General features: G+C 41.0%; 1 non-coding gene across 1 annotated transcript; it reads right to left on the bottom strand.

Moving 5' to 3' along the window:
- Window positions 1-573: 573 nt before the first annotated feature.
- LOC130958981 (small nucleolar RNA R71) lies at window positions 574-681 on the bottom strand. Its single transcript, XR_009078078.1, has one exon. It is a non-coding gene; the product is annotated as a small nucleolar RNA R71 (small nucleolar RNA).
- Window positions 682-14,705: the final 14,024 nt, after the last annotated feature.

Here is a 14,705-nt window from a genome sequence, read left to right on the forward strand (position 1 = left end):
TCCACATTTTCTTGTTCTCTTCTCTTTCATATGAGCAGGAGCAGAGACAAAGGCATTCTTGTTGAAGCTGATCCTGAACCTGAGAGGACCCTGAAGAGAAAGCTAAGAGAAGCCAAAGCACAACTCTCTTTAGAGGACCTGACCGAATTCTTCAAGGAAGAAGAACCCATGGCAGCCGAAAACAACAACAATGCCAACAATGCAAGGAAGGTGCTGGGTGACTTCACTGCACCTACTCCTGATTTCTATGGGAGAAGCATCTCTATCCCTGCCATTGGAGCAAACAACTTTGAGCTTAAGCCTCAATTAGTTTCTCTAATGCAACAGAATTGCAAGTTCCATGGACTTCCAATGGAAGATCCTCATCAGTTTTTAGCTGAATTCTTGCAAATCTGTGACACAGTCAAGACTAATGGGGTTAACCCTGAGGTCTATAGACTGATGCTATTCCCTTTTGCTGTAAGAGACAGAGCTAGAATATGGTTGGATTCTCAACCTAAAGAAAGCCTGGACTCTTGGGAAAAGCTAGTCAATGCCTTCTTGACAAAGTTCTTTCCACCACAAAGATGGAGTAAGCTTAGAGTGGAAGTCCAAACCTTCAGACAGAAGGATGGAGAATCCCTCTATGAAGCTTGGGAAAGATACAAACAATTAATCAGAAGATGTCCTTCAGACATGCTTTCTGAATGGAGCATCATAGGTATTTTCTATGATGGTCTCTCTGAACTATCCAAGATGTCTTTGGATAGCTCTGCTGGAGGATCTCTTCATCTGAAGAAGACGCCTGCAGAAGCTCAAGAATTGATTGAAATGGTTGCAAATAACCAATTCATGTACACTTCTGAAAGAAATCCTGTGAACAATGGGACTAGTCAGAAAAAAGGAGTTCTTGAGATTGACACTCTGAATGCCATATTGGCTCAGAACAAGATATTGACTCAACAAGTCAATTTGATTTCTCAAAGTCTGTCTGGAATGCAAGATGCACCAAGCAGTACTAAGGAAGCTTCATCTGAGGAAGAAGCCTATGATCCTGAGAACCCTTCAATGGAAGAGGTGAATTACCTAGGAGAACCCTATGGAAACACCTACAATTCTTCATGGAGAAATCACCCCAATTTCTCATGGAAGAATCAAGAGAGACCTCAACAAGGTTTCAATAACAATAATGGTGGAAGAAACAGGTTTAGCAATGGCAAGCCTTTTCCATCATCTTCTCAGCAACAGACAGAGAGTTCTAAGCAGAATACTTCTGACTTAGCAACAATGGTCTCTGATCTAATAAAGACCACTCAAAGTTTCATGAATGAAACAAGGTCCTTCATCAGAAATTTGGAAGGACAAGTGGGTCAGCTGAGCAAGAAAGTTACTGAACTCCCTCCTAGCACTCTCCCAAGTAATACAGAAGAAAATCCAAAAGGAGAGTGCAAAGCCATAGACATGGCCGAATATGGAGAGGAAAGAGAGGAGGAGGACGCCACTGAGGAAGACCTCAGTGGGCGTGTACCAATCTCCTCTGAGTTCCTCAATGAGGAACAATGGGAATCTAAGGCTCAAAATGAGACCATAGAGATTCCATTGGACTTACTTCTGCCATTCATGAGCTCTGATGAGTATTCTTCCTCTGAAGAGGATGAGTATATCACTGAAGAGCAAGTTGCTAAATACCTTGGAGCAATCATGAAACTAAATGACAAGTTATTTGGAAATGAGACTTGGGAGGATGAACCACCCTTGTTCACCAAAGAACTGGATGACTTGTCTAGGCAGAAACTGCCTCAAAAGAGGCAGGATCCTGGGAAATTTTCTATACCTTGTACCATAGGCACCATGACCTTCAAGAAGGCCTTGTGTGACTTAGGGTCAAGTGTAAACCTCATGCCCCTCTCTGTAATGGAGAAATTAGGGATCTTTGAGGTGCAAGCTGCAAGAATCTCATTAGAGATGGCAGACAATTCAAGAAAACAAGCTCATGGACTTGTAGAGAATGTTTTGGTGAAGATTGAAGACCATTACATCCCTACTGACTTCATAGTCCTAGAGACTGGGAAGTGCATGGATGAATCCATCATCCTTGGCAGACCCTTCCTAGCCACAGCAAAGGCTGTGATTGATGTTGATAGAGGAGAGTTTATCATTCAAGTGAATGGAGAATCCTTGGTGTTTAAGGCCCAAGGACATCCCTCTATCATCATGGAGAGGAAGCATGAAGAGCTTCTCTCAAAACAGAGCCAAGCAGAGCCCCCACAGTCAAACTCTAAGTTTGGTGTTGGGAGGCCACAACCAAACTCTAAGTTTGGTGTTGAACCCCCACATTCAAACTCTAAGTTTGGTGTTGGGAGGTTCCAACATTGCTCTGATCATTTCTAAGGCTCCATGAGAGTCCTCTGTCAAGCTAATGACATTAAAGAAGCGCTTGTTGGGAGGCAACCCAATGTTTTATAGTTAACTATTTTCTTTTGTTATTTTATCTTTTTTGTAGGTTGATGATCATAAGAAGTCACAAAAACAATGAAAAAAGCAAAAACAGAATGAAAAACAGGAAGAAAAACAGCACACCCTGGAGGAGAAGAAGCTGGCGTTCAAACGCCAGTAATACTAGCTGTTGGGCGTTTAACGCCCAGTCTGGCACCATTCTGGGCGTTTAACGCCAGAAAGGGGCACCAGACTGGCGTTAAACGCCAGTAAAGGGCAACAACCTGGCGTTAAACGCCAGGAATGGGCACCAGCCCGGCGTTTAACGCCAGAAATGGCTCAAAACGTGGATTTTGATGCCACTTGGTGCAGGGATGACTTTTCCTTGACACCACAGGATCTGTGGACCCCACAGGACCCCACCATCACTCTCTCTCTTCTTCCCCCATTCACCAATCACCTCAACACCTCTTCCCCAAAAACCCTTCACCTATCAAATTCCATCCTTCTCTTCACCACTCACATCCATCCTTCATAAATCCCCACCAACCTCACCCTTCAAATTCAAACCACTTTCCCTCCCAAACCCACCCTGCATGGCCGAACCATTACCCCCCTCTTTCCTATATATACCCTTCTTCAACCCTTCATTTTCACACAACCTAAACACCCCTTCTTTCCCTTCTTGGCCGAACACACCACCTCCCCCCTCTTCCTCATTTCTTCTTCTTCTACTCTCTTCTTTCTTCTTTTGCTCGAGGACGAGCAAACATTTTAAGTTTGGTGTGGTAAAAGCATTGCTTTTTCATAACCATTTATGGCATCCAAGGCCGGAGAAACCTCTAAAAAGAGGAAAGGGAAGGCAAAAGCTTCCACCTCCGAGTCATGGGAGATGGATAGATTCCTCTCAAGGGTGCATCAAGACCACTTCTATGAAGTTGTGGCCTTGAAAAAGGTGATCCCCGAAGTCCCCTTTTCACTCAAAAAGGGTGAATATCCGGAGATCCGCCATGAGATCCGAAGAAGAGGTTGGGAAGTACTTACCAACCCCATTCAACAAGTCGGAATCTTGATGGTTCAAGAGTTCTATGCCAATGCATGGATCACAAAGAACCATGACCAAAGTGTGAACCCGAATCCAAAGAATTATCTCACTATGGTTCGGGGGAAATACTTGGATTTTAGTCCGGAGAGTGTGAGGGTGGCGTTCAACTTGCCTATGATGCAAGGAGATGAGCATCCTTACACTAGAAGGGTCAACTTTGATCAAAGGTTGGACCAAGTCCTCACAACTATATGTGAAGAGGGCGCACAATGGAGGCAAGATTCAAGAGGAAAGCCGGTTCAATTGAGAAGGCATGACCTCAAGCCCGTGGCTAGAGGATGGTTAGAGTTCATACGACGCTCAATCATTCCCACTAGCAACCGGTCCGAAGTTACCATAGACCGGGCCATCATGATTCATAGCATCATGATTGGAGAAGAAGTAGAAGTTCATGAGGTTATAGCTCAAGAACTCTACAAGGTGGCGGACAAGACCTCCACTTTGGCAAGATTAGCCTTTCCTCACCTCATTTGTCACCTCTGTTATTCAGTTGGAGTTGACATAGAAGGAGATACCCCCATTAATGAGGACAAACCCATCACCAAGAAAAGGATGGAGTACACAAGAGACCCCTCTCACCATGAGATCCCTGAGATACCTCAAGGGATGCACTTTCCTCCACAAAATTATTGGGAGCAACTAAACACCTCCCTAGGAGAATTGAGTTCCAACATGGGACAACTAAGGGTGGAGCATCAAGAACACTCCATTCTTCTCCATGAAATTAGAGAAGATCAAAGAATCATGAGGGAGGAGCAACAAAGACAAGGAAGAGACATTGAGGAGCTCAAGCACTCCATAGGATCTTCAAGAGCAAGAAAGAGCCGCCATCACTAAGGTGGACCCGTTCCTTGATTTCCTTGTTCTTTATTCTTCTGTTTTTCGATTTTTATGCTTATGGTTATCCATGTTTGTGTCTTGTGATCATTAGTGTCTTAGTGTCTATGCCTTAAAGTTATGAATGTCCTATGAATCCATCACCTTTCTTGAATAAAAATGTGCTTAATTGAAAAGGAAAGAATTGCATGAATTCTGAATTTTATAATAGTTTAATTATTTTGATGTGGTGGCAACACTTTTGTTCTTTGAATGTATGCTTGAACAGTGCATATGTCTTTTGAACTTGTGGTTCATGAATGTTGGCTCTTGAAAGAATGATGAAAAAGGAGACATGTTACTGAGGATCTGAAAAATCATTAAAAATGATTCTTGAAGCAAGAAAAAGCAGTGAATATATAAAAAAAAAAGAAGGAAGCAAACGAAAAAAAAAACCGAAAAAAAAGAAAAAAAAAGAAGAAAGAAAAAGAGAAAGAAATAAAGTTGTGATCCAAGGCAAATAAGAGTGTGCTTAAGAACCCTGGACACCTCTAATTGGGGACTTTAGCAAAGCTGAGTCACAATCTGAAAAGGTTCACCCAATTATGTGTCTGTGGCATGTATGTATCCGGTGGTAATACTGGAAGACAAAGTGCTTTGGGCCACAGCCAAGACTCAATAAGTAGCTGTGTTCAAGAATCATCATACTTAACTAGGAGAATCAATAACACTATCTGGATTCTGTGTTCCTAAAGAAGCCAATCATTCTGAATTACAAGGGATAGAGTGAGATGCCAAAACTATTTAGAGACAAAAAGCTAAAAGCCCCGCTCATCTAATTAATACTGATCTTCATAGATGTTTTTGGAGTTCATTGCATATTCTCTTCTTTTTATCTTATTTGATTTTCAGTTGCTTGAGGACAAGCAACAATTTAAGTTTGGTGTTGTGATGAGCGGATAATTTATACACTTTTTGGCATTGTTTTTAGTATATTTTTAGTATGATCTAGTTAGTTTTTAGTATATTTTTATTAGTTTTTAGTTAAAATTCACTTTTCTGGACTTTACTATGAGTTTGTGTATTTTTCTGTGATTTCAGGTATTTTCTGGCTGAAATTGAGGGACCTGAGCAAAAATTTGATCCAGAGACTCAAAAGGACTGCAGATGCTGTTGGATTCTGACCTCCCTGCACTCGAAGTGGATTTTCTGGAGCTACAGAAGCCCAATTGGCGCGCTCTCAACGGCGTTGGAAAGTAGACATCCTGGGCTTTCCAGCAATATATAATAGTCCATACTTTGCCCAAGATTTGATGGCCCAAACCGGCGTTCAAAGTCACCTCAAGAAATTCCAGCGTTAAACGCCGGAACTGGCACCTAATTGGGAGTTAAACGCCCAAACTGGCACTAAAGCTGGCGTTTAACTCCAAGGAGAGTCTCTACACGAAATTGCTTCATTGCTCAGCCCAAGCACACACCAAGTGGGCCCGGAAGTGGATTTTTCTGTCATTTACTCATCTATGTACTAGTTTTCTATAAGTAGGACCTTTTACTATTGTATTAGGAAGAGCTTTTGATCATGTTTGATGATTGAACCCTCTTTGGGAGGCTGGCCATTCGGCCATGCCTAGACCTTATGTTTATGTATTTTCAACGGTGGAGTTTCTACACACCATAGATTAAGGTGTGGAGCTCTGCTGTACCTCGAGTATTAATGCAATTACTATTGTTCTTCCATTCAATTCCGCTTGTTCTTTGTCCAAGATATCACTTGTTCTTCAACATGATGAAGGTGATGATTGACGCCCATCACCATTCTCACCCATGAACAAGGTGACTGACAACCATTCTTGTTCTACAAGCATCTGAGGCTTAGTGAATATCTCTTGGATTCCTGATTGCACGATGCATGGTTGATCGCCTGACAACCGAGTGCTCGCCTGACAAACGAGCCAACCATTCCGTGAGATCAGAGTCTTCGTGGTATAGGCAAGAACTGATGGCGGCATTCAAGAGAATCCGGAAGGTCTAACCTTGTCTGTGGTATTCTGAGTAGGATTCAATGATTGAATGACTGTGACGTGCTTCAAACCTGTAACCTACTGAGGGATCAGACATATACAAGTGCTGATAGCAACCCCTCTAAAAAGGCTTCTCCAACCACATCTGTAGGAAATAAACCTGCAGCAACTAAGGTTGAGGAATACAAAGCCAAAAGGCCTTATCCTCAAAAACTCTGCCAAGCGGAACAGGATAAGCAATTTGCCCACTTTGTAGACTATCTCAGGACTCTTGAAATAAAGATTTTGTTTGCAGAGGCACTTGAGCAAATACCCTCTTATGCTAAGTTCATGAAAGAGATCTTAAGTCATAAGAAGGATTGGAGAGAAACTGAAAAAGTTTACCTCACTGAAGAATGCAGTACAGTCATTCTGAAAAGCTTACCAGAGAAGCTTAAGGATCCTGGAAGCTTTATGATACCATGCACATTAGAGGGTACTTGTACCAAGAAAGCTCTATGCGATCTTGGAGCAAGTATCAACCTAATACCTGCATCCACTATCAAAAAGCTTGGTTTGACTGAAGAAGTCAAACCAACCTGGATATGTTTCCAACTTGCTGATGGCTCCATTAAATACCTATCAGGCGTGATTGAAGACATGATTGTCAAGGTTGGGCCATTTGCCTTTCCCACTGACTATGTGGTGCTAGAAATGGAGGAGCACAATAGTGTAACTCTCATTCTAGGAAGACCTTTCCTAGCAACTGGACGAACCCTCATTGACGTCCAAAAAGGAGAATTAACCTTGAGAGTCAATGAGGACGAGTTTAAGTTAAATGTTGTCAAAGCTATGCAGTATCCAGACACCCCAAACGACTGCATAAGCATTGATATTATTGACTCTCTGGTAGAAGAGGTCAATATGACTGAGAGTTTCGAATCAGAGCTAGAGGATATCTTTAAAGATGTTCAGCCTGATCTGGAGGAACCAGAAAGAATAATAGAACCTCTGAAAATCCCCAGGAAGAGGAGAAACCTCCTAAACCCGAGCTCAAACCATTACCATCATCCCTGAAATATGCATTTCTGGGAGAAGGTGACACTTTTCCTGTAATCATAAGCTCTATCTTAGAGCCACAGGAAGAGGAAGCACTAATTCAAGTGCTAAGGACACACAAGACAGCTCTTGGGTGGTCCATCAGTGATTTTAAGGGCATTAGCCCAGCCAGATGCATGCACAAGATCCTATTGGAGGATAACGCTAAGCCAGTGGTTCAATCACAGAGGCGGCTGAATCCAGCCATGAAGGAGGTGGTGCAGAATGAGGTCACTAAATTACTAGAGGCTGAAATTATTTATCCTATTTCTGATAGCCCTTGGGTAAGCCCTGTCCAAGTCGTCCCTAAGAAGGGTGTCATGACACTGGTTCATAATGAAAAGAATGAACTAGTTCCTACAAGAACAGTTACAGGGTGGCATATGTGTATTGATTACAGAAGGCTCAATACAGCAACCAGAAATGATCATTTTCCTTTACCATTCATAGACCAGATGCTAGAAAGACTAGCAGGTCATGATTGCTACTGCTTTCTGGATGGATATTCAGGTTATAATCAAATTGCAGTAGATCCCCAGGATCAAGAGAAAACAGCATTCACATGTCCATTGGTGGACGAAATTTTGATCATCAATGTTGTATTCTTTGTTGTTATATGGAATAATTATAATGGCTCTTTACTATGTGTGGACACAACTCCGTTCAACTTAACCAGCAAGTGTACTGGGTCATCCAAGTAATACCTTACGTGAGTAAGGGTCGATCCCACAGAGATTGTTGGTATGAAGCAAGCTATGGTCATCTTGTAAATCTCAGTCAGGCGGATTATAATTGATTATGGATTTTCGAATAATAATAAATAATAAACAGGAAATAAAGATAAATAACATAGGATAGAAATACTTATGTAAATTAATGGTGGAAATTTCAGATAAGCGTATGGAGATACTGTGCCCTTTCTTTTTCTACTTTTCTACTTCTTCCTTCAATCCTTCTTACTCCTTTCCATGGCAAGCTGTATGTAGGGCATCACCGTTGTCAATGGCTACATCCCATCCTCTCAGTGAAAAAGGTCCAAATGCTCTGCCACAGCACGGTTAATCATCTGTCGGTTCTCAATCAGGCTGGAATAGAATCCTTTGATTCTTTTGCGTCTGTCACTAATGCCCAGCCTTCAGAAGTTTGAAGCTTGTCACAGTCATTCAATCCCGGAATCCTACTCGGAATACCACAGACAAGGTTAGACTTTCCGGATTCCCATGAATGCCACCATCAATTCTAGCTTATACCACGAAGATTCTGATTAAGGAATCCAAGAGATATGTGCCCGGTCTAAAGTAGAACGGAAGTGGTTGTCAGTCACGCGCGTTCATAGGTGGGAATGATGATGAGTGTCACGGATCATCACATTCATCAAGTTGAAGTGCAACGAATATCTTAGAACAGGAATAAATGAAGTTTATAGGAAAAGAGTAGTAATTGTATTAAAACTTGAGGTACAGCAGAGCTCCACACCCTTAATCTATGGTGTGTAGAAACTCCACCGTTAAAAATACATAAGTGAAAGGTTCAGGCTTGGCCGAATGGCCAGCCCCCAAGGTCTAAGGACTAGGAGTCCAGAGATGTCTAATACACTAGTAAAAAGTCCTATTTATAATAAACTAGTTACTAGGGTTTATATGAGTAAGTAATTGATGCATAAATCCACTTCCGGGGCCCACTTGGTGTATGTTTGGGCTGAGCTTGATCTATCCACGAGCTGAGGCTTCTCTTGGAGTTGAACGCCAAGTTGTAACGTGTTTTGGGCGTTCAACTCCGGGTCGTGACGTGTTTCTGGCGTTTTACTCCAGACAGTAGCATGGAACTGGCGTTGAGCGCCAGTTTATGTCGTCAATTCCCGAATAAAGTATGGACTATTATATATTGCTGGAAAGCTCTGGATGTCTACTTTCCAACGCCGTTGAGAGCGTGCCATTTGGAGTTTTTTAGCTCCAGAAAATCCATTTCGAGTGCAGGGAGGTCAGATTCCGACAGCATCAGCAGTCATTTGTCAGCCTCCTATAAGAGTTTTGCTCAAGTCCCTCAATTTCAGCCAGAAATTACCTGAAATCACAGAAAAACACACAAACTCATAGTAAAGTCCAAAAATGTGAATTTAACATAAAAACTAATGAAAACATCCCTAAAAGTAGCTTGAACTTACTAAAAACTACCTAAAAACAATGCCAAAAAGCGTATAAATTATCCGCTCATCATCCATCTGGAGTATTTGCATACAGAAGGATGCCATTTGGTTTGTGCAATGCACCTGCAACCTTTCAAAGGTGCATGCTCTCTATTTTCTCTGATATGGCGGAAAAATTTCTGGAAGTCTTCATGGATGACTTTTCAGTATTTGGAAACTCATTCAGCTCTTGTCTTGACCATCTAGCACTTGTTCTAAAAAGGTGCCAAGAGACTAACCTGGTTTTAAACTGGGAGAAATGTCACTTTATGGTGACTGAAAGAATTGTCCTTGGGCACAAAATTTCGGACAAGAGAATAGAGGTAGATCAAGCTAAGGTAGAGGTAATTGAAAAATTATCACCACCTGCCAATGTTAAGGCAATCAGAAGCTTTCTGGGACATGCAAGATTCTATAGGAGGATTATAAAAGATTTTTCCAAAATTGCAAAACCTCTGAGTAATCTGCTAGCTGCTGACACGCCATTTATCTTTGATAAGGAGTGTCTGCAGGCGTTCGAGACTCTGAAAGCTAAGCTGGTCACAGCACCAGTCATCTCTGCACCAGACTGGACATTACCATTTGAACAAATGTGTGATGCCAGTGACCATGCCATTGGTGCAGTGTTGGGACAAAGGCATGACAAGCTTCTGTACGTCATTTATTATGCCAGTCGTGTTTTAAATGACGCATAGAAGAACTACACAACCACAGAAAAAGACTTACTTGCAGTGGTTTACGCCATTGACAAGTTTAGATCTTATTTAGTAGGATCAAAAGTGATTGTGTACACTGACCATGTTGCTCTTAAATATCTACTCACAAAGCAGGATTCAAAACCCAGACTCATAAGATGGGTGTTGCTTCTACAAGAGTTTGATATAGAAATAAGAGACAGAAAAGGGACAGAGAACCAAGTAGCAGATCACCTGTCCCGAATAGAACCAGTAGAAGGGGTGTCTCTCCCTCTTACTGAGATCTCTGAAAACTTTCTAGATGAGCAACTCTTTGCCATCCAGGAAGTACCATGGTTTGCAGACATCGCAAACTACAAGGCTGTGAGGTTCATACCTAAAGAGTATAGTAGGCAGCAATCAAAGAAATTGATCTCGGATGCAAAGTACTATCTGTGGGATGAACTATATCTCTTCAAGAGATGTGCAGACGGAGTAATCCGTAGATGTGTGCCTAAAGAAGAAGCACAGAAGATCCTCTGGCATTGCCATGGATCACAGTATGGAGGACATTTTGGAAGTGAGCGAACAGCCACGAGAGTCCTCCAATGTGGCTTTTACTGGCCTACTCTCTATAAAGACTCCCGAGAGTTTATACGTAATTGTGACAGTTGCCAGAGATCTGGCAATCTGCCTCACGGTTATGCCATGCCTCAACAAGAGATCTTGGAGATTGAGTTGTTTGATGTATGGGGTATTGACTTCATGGGGCCTTTCCCACCATCATACTCAAACACTTATATTCTGGTGGTAGTGGATTATGTATCCAAATGGGTGGAGGCTATTGCAACACCCACTAATGATACTAAGACAGTGCTGAAATTCCTACAGAAATACATCTTCAACAGATTTGGTGTCTCTAGAGTACTAATCAGTGATGGGGGCGCTCATTTCTGCAATAAACAGCTTTACTCTGCTATGGTTCGATATGGAATTAGCCCCAAGGTGGCAACCCCATATCATCCACAGATAAATGGGCAAGCTAAAGTCTCTAATAGAGAACTTAAAAGAATCTTGGAACGGACTGTGATTAACCATAAAAGGGATTGGGCAAGAAGCTTGGATGATGCTCTGTGGGAATACAGAACAGCATTCAAGACTCCTATAGGGACCTCTCCATACTAGCTTGTGTATGGAAAAGCCAATCACTTGCCAATGGAACTGGAACACAAGGCCTACTGGGCAACCAGATTCTTAAACCTTGATGCCAAGTTAGCTGGAGAAAAATGATTGCTCCAGTTAAATGAGCTAGAGGAATTCAGACTCAATGCTTTCGAAATGCAAAAATTTACAAAGAGAAAGCAAAAAGATGGCATGATAAGAAGCTGTCATCCAGAGTCTTTGAGCCAGGGCAGAAAGTTCTGCTGTTTAACTCTAGGCTCAGATTATTCCCCGAAAAGTTGAAATCCTAGTGGAGAGGACCATATGTGATTACAGGTGTGTCACCATATGGATATGTAGAGCTTCAGGATAATGACTCTAACAAAAAATTCATTGTTAATGGATAGAGAGTCAAAAATTATCTTGAAAGCAATTTTGAGAAAGAATGCTCAAAACTGAGACTTGATTAAGGCTCAACAATAGTCCAGCTAAAGACAATAAAGAAGCGCTTGCTGGGAGGCAACTCAGCCATTAACAAAGCTTATTTGTTAATTAAATGATAAATTTACAGGTTCATATTAATTATCTTCAAGGTAAAGTATCAAATTGCATGAGTTCACAGAGTTACAGAAAGATTCAGAGGATAAAATAGCAAAAAGAAGCTCACTGGTACGAAAATACCAGTAAAAGCTGTTTTGGGTATTAAACACCCAAAAGAAGCATCTACTGGGCATTTAACGCCAGTAAGGATAGCCATCTGGGCGTTAAACGCCAGAATGGATACCATTCTGGGCGTCTAACGCCAGATTTGCAGCATCCTGGGCATTCAGAAAAACGCCCAGAGATAAAGGATTTTCTGGCGTTTAACGCCAGCCAGAAGCTACAGCTGGGCGTTAAACGCCCAGGAGAAGCTACAAATGGGCGTTAAACGCCCAAAGCATGCAGCAGTTGGGCGTTTAACGCCAAGATTGTAGGGAGAAGGTAACTTCGTTTTCACTTCAAATTTTTTTCCATTTTTCATGTTTCAATTCATGATTTCTTGCATAAACATGTTACAAACTCTCATCTTTCAACTTCAAATTCGAAAATTTTTTAATCCTAAACATATTTCTTAATTTTTATTCAATTTCTTTTCAAACCTTTTTCAAAACTCACTCATCTTTTTGAATTCTTTTCAAATCTTTTTGAATTCCTCTCAAATCTTTTCAAACTCATCATATCTTCTTTTTAAAATTCAGATTTATCTTTTTCAAATATCTTTCATATCTTTTCAATTTTAAATTACATCTTTTTTCCATCATACTTATCTTTTACAAATCATATCTTCTATCCTATCTTTTTCAAAAATTTTCAAAAACCACCACCTCCCCTTTAAATCCGCATTCGGCCTCCCTCCTCTCCTCCACAATTCGAACTTGGCTCTCCCTCTATCCCTCTCCTTTCCTTTCTTTTGCTTGAGGACAAGCAAACCTCTAAGTTTGGTGTGTTTATCCGTGATCACTAAGCCAATAACCACTAAGATCATGGCTCATAAAGGAAAACAAACTACTCCAAGAGGTAAGAAAGAGAATATTCCAAAACCACTTTGGAATCAAGGAAAGTTCTTAACCAAAGAACATTCAGACCATTACTACAAAATAATGAGTCTAAGGTCAGTGATCCCGGAAGTTAAATTCGATCTGAAAGAAGACGAATATCCGGAGATCCAAGAGCAAATTCGAAACAGGAGCTGGGAAATCCTAGCTAATCTTGAAACAAAGTTGGGAAGAAACATGGTCAGGAATTCTACTCTAATCTGTGGAAAACAGACAGGCAGAGAATAGCTGGAACCGCCTTCTATGACTATCGAAATCTGGTCAGACAGAAGATTGTTCACCTCCACCCTATCAAAATAAGACAGATCTTCAAGCTGCCTCAACTGCAAGATGACCCAGACTCCTTTAATAGGAGAATAATGAGAACAAATAAGAGCTTGGACGAAATTCTAGAGGACATATGCCTCCCTGGAAGTAAGTGGACAACCAACACAAAAGGTGTCCCAAACCAACTCAAGAGAGGAGATCTCAAAACAATCGCCAGAGGCTGGCTGGACTTCATTGGGTGTTCTATACTGCCCACTAACAACTGCTCTGAAGTCACCATCAAAAGAGCAGTAATGATCCATTGCATTATGTTGGGAAAAGAAGTGGAAGTTCATAAGCTGATTTCTTGTGAACTTTACACAATTGCAAACAAGAACTCCAAAGATACCAAATTGGCTTATCCAAGCTTAATCTCTATGCTATGTAAAGATGCTGGGGTAAAGATGGGAGTAAATGAGTATATCTCAGTTGAGCAACCAATCACCAAAAAATCAATGGAAGGACAACAAGTGCAGAACGACCCCATCAAGAGGAAAGCACATGAGTTCCTCCTAGAAATCCCTCAAATTGAATACTGGGAGCATCTTGAAGCATCTGTTACCAAGTTACAAGAAGCTATGGACCAACTAAAGGAAGAATAGAAAAATCAAAATTGCATGCTTTGCAAACTGCTTGGGGAACAAGAAGAGCAAGGGCGTGAACTGAAGGAACTGAAACGTCAGAAGCTATCTCTTGAAGGGCCAAGCACCCCACAGACTAAAGGAGCATCCACCTTCCAAAATAAAGATTGTTGAGTCCTAATCTTAGCCTTAACTCTGAGATAATTGTTCTTATTAGGAATTTACCTTAGAAGTTATATATGAGTAGTAGTAATTAGTATCTTTATTTTGATTTTATCTCCAATTAAGCTATAATTTATTTTTCTCATCATCATCAAACATGAATAAAATAGCATATTTTTAGAATAAGGAGGCAATATTTTTTTCGAGTTTTTAATAAGAAAAATTCAAATTATTTATATATGGTGACAATACTTTTTGTCTTCTGAATGAATGCCTGAACAGTGCATAATTTTGATGGTGAAGTTTATGAATGTTAAATCTGTTGGCTCTTGAAGGAATGATGAACAAGAGACATGTTATTGATGATCTGAAAAATCATGAAATTGATTCTTGAAGCAAGAAAAAGCAGTGAAAAAAAAAGAAAAAGGAGAAGTAGAAAAAGCCAATAGCCCTTTAAACCAAAAGGCAAGGGAGAAAGGATCCAAGGCTTTGAGCATCAATGGAAAGGAGGGCCTAAAAGGAATAAAATTTTGGCCTAAGTGGCTAAACCATGCTGTTCCTAACCATGTGCTTGTGTCATGAAGGTCCAGGTGAAAAGTTTGAGACT

The sequence above is a fragment of the Arachis stenosperma genome, chromosome 10 (assembly GCF_014773155.1).
Source record: "Arachis stenosperma cultivar V10309 chromosome 10, arast.V10309.gnm1.PFL2, whole genome shotgun sequence".
Classification (NCBI taxonomy): domain Eukaryota; kingdom Viridiplantae; phylum Streptophyta; class Magnoliopsida; order Fabales; family Fabaceae; genus Arachis; species Arachis stenosperma.